General features: G+C 45.7%; 1 protein-coding gene across 1 annotated transcript in view; it reads left to right on the forward strand.

The window, feature by feature from the left end:
• Nucleotides 1–2,854, forward strand: part of LOC118420277 (very long-chain acyl-CoA synthetase-like) — a 17,456-nt gene that overhangs the window by 4,499 nt on the left and 10,103 nt on the right. The gene's annotated exons all lie outside the window — the stretch shown is intronic.

Below are 2,854 nucleotides of genomic sequence, written 5' to 3' on the forward strand. Positions count from 1 at the left end.
ATTACGTAAAGGCGAATTCGTTTTATTGCCGGCAGATGGAAAGGGGAAAACGTGGCAACAACCGAGGTGGCCGAGGTCTTACATGAGATAGAAGGTGTGCAGGAAGCTAACGTCTACGGGGTTACCGTGCCAGGTAGGAGGCAGGGCTTGTATAGTCACCGAAAATATTCTAAATAGTGACCTTTATTTGAAGATGATTGTGTACTCTGTCACCTTGATATTTTCACATCGTAATTGGCCTAAGATTGCTACAGCTGTCGAATTGCCCTGCCATTGGTTTATACCCAATTTCTATACATTCTAACAAGACTCAACAGGGCTTAAAAGCTGATCAATGTGTTTCTTCAAGGTCATGACGGTCGAGCTGGGATGGCCGCCATTGTTGTACATCCGGGACACCTGCCGAACATGTGGGATTGGTACGCCCACCTGTCCTCCCGCCTACCAGGCTACGCCCGCCCGTTGTTCCTCCGTCTCACGCAGCACTTATCCCACACCCCCACGTTCAAACAGACCAAGGCAGAGCTGATAAAGGAGGGATTTGATCCCAACGTTGTCACGGATCGTCTGTACTTTCGTGACGACTCTAAGAAGACCTATGTCCCACTAGATTCGGAGGTTTACACGGCTATTGCCGTCGGTAAGGCAAAACTTTGAAAGAACCGTATTAGTCTGACCGAATCCCCCCAATAGTTGGCGAAGTTTAAGCCAAAGTTGTACCGTGATCCCCCTTTTAAACGTCTATTGTGTGATCATTTCAAGAAAAAAAAGGTTTACAATGCTTGTAATGTTTTGTCAAAAGTAATTTGTCGAACACCTAGCGACTTATAATTAGTCACGAGAACTTTTAGCTACTTAATATTTAGTGAATGGCGTCGGAAAAAAGAGCCAATACCCTTAAAAATGAGAAATGTTCTTCTTCAGAAAAAGATACGACGCAATTTCCGATTTGAAATAAATGTTTTATTTCTTGAATAACAGCGGTGCCTTCTTTGTTAACGTGTGAATCACTAGCATGTTGTGTGTGTGTCGTAATCAAGAAATAAACATGTGATTACAGTACAGAACCAGTATGAACGTACCGTAGTTTCGGGCCAAGACATTATGCAGCATTCTCGCATGGGATGATTTTTTTTTCAAATTCAATTTTGGAACAGTCCATTTTTGCAAAAGGAGGAGGTTGGGTGAAAATTGCTGAATTTGCTCATAAGTTTTCTAGTTTATCATATAGTAGTACGGCTATCACCTCGGTACCCTGTTCAGAAGAATTTGTCCGGACCTTTTCAAATAGTTTCCGCAATACTTCATAGATCCAAATACTACATCCCTCTCGTATAAACACCGTGCAGTGCATGCGACCTTGCGGTCAATGGTCTCAACTTTCAAAAGTCAACCATTCTTATTCTATGACAAAGGTCAGTGGTAACGCCAAAGTCTGAGTTCACGGAAGTCGCATATGTATACAAAGTACATGAGTCGCTCTGTGCACGTCTAACACGCCATGGTTAAGCCAGCAAAAGCCGCTCTGTACGCGACGGTTGGTGGTATCTCTACCGCCGTGGCGGCTGTCCCTGTTTTCTACCCCCAAATCCGACAGGATTTGAAGTTTATGTGGAAATATCAAGGCCCAATGTCCCGTTTTAGGCGGTACACGTCAGCCCAGCCTCCCGTTTCCCTGGTGGACCGTTTCCTCCACCAGGTGCAGCTCCAACCCGACAAGCCCTTCGTTCTGTTCGAGGACCAGCTCTACACCTACAAGGACGTGGACGTCATGTCCAACAAGGTGGCCAACTTCTTCCACGGGGACGGGCTCACTTGCGGGGACACCGTCGCCATGTTGGTTTACAACGAACCGGCCTTCATCTGGACTTTCCTGGGCCTGGCGAAGTTGGGAGTGAAGATCGCCCTGTTGAACACCAACCTGAGGAACAAGTCCTTACTCCACTGTTTCAAGGCGGCAGAGGCGAAGGTTCTTATTGTGGGACAAGGTGAGCCAATGTCGATTTTCGGCCCTTTAATATGTGGCCTTGGTACCGCAGCAGAATTTCCATTTTGGGGGTATTTTTGGCGACGCCTCAGGGGCGAGCCACATGGTATATTATTGTGTTCAGTCTGCAAACATTCTAGGAATTGCACAGGCATTTACATGCCCATCTCTCCTGTGTTAAGGATATCCCCCCAGATCTCCATTGAACAATCTATTGTGTAAAGAAACCGCCCCTTTATAAATCACTTTAAATTCCGTCGTGTTTGGATATTTGTCTGCTTTGTACGCCGCTCACGATTTTTGGACTAGCACTGCAGTAGGCTGTGTTACAGCTGCCACATGTTTCTCGCCAGTAACCACGCAAAAGTTACCCTGTCTTGATGTTTGATGTTTGATACCCCGTCCTTCAAACTCTTGTGTATGTTTGCTTTGTAGCCAATAGGTCATTCACCCTTGGTCTTTGGTCATTTGCATGGATAGGAAAAGTTGGGTGGCCTTGGGACATCTGAATTATTGAACGGTGTGGAACTTCATAGTCCGATCACGAAGGAAATTTTCCCGTTATGATATGGTTTCACCATTGAACATGCTTAAAGTTTAGGTTGGTTGATGCATGCAAATGTGTCCCAAGATAGAACATTCCACTAGACGGCGATCACGCTGCGCACAATCTAACTGACACCTAATTAGATTTGTGTAACCATTCGCTTCGAAGCGGGAATGTCACGAAAACAAAGTTTGAGTGCGTAAATAGACGACGAAACACACAAAGCGTAAAAAGATTTTTTTTCCATTTATGACATTCGTCGAGTGCTCTGTCAAATCGCTTGGCCACAGCGAGGTCGACGCCCTAGTGGAATGGGGGGG

This window comes from Branchiostoma floridae, chromosome 1 (assembly GCF_000003815.2).
Source record: "Branchiostoma floridae strain S238N-H82 chromosome 1, Bfl_VNyyK, whole genome shotgun sequence".
In the NCBI taxonomy this organism is placed as follows: Eukaryota; Metazoa; Chordata; class Leptocardii; order Amphioxiformes; family Branchiostomatidae; genus Branchiostoma; species Branchiostoma floridae.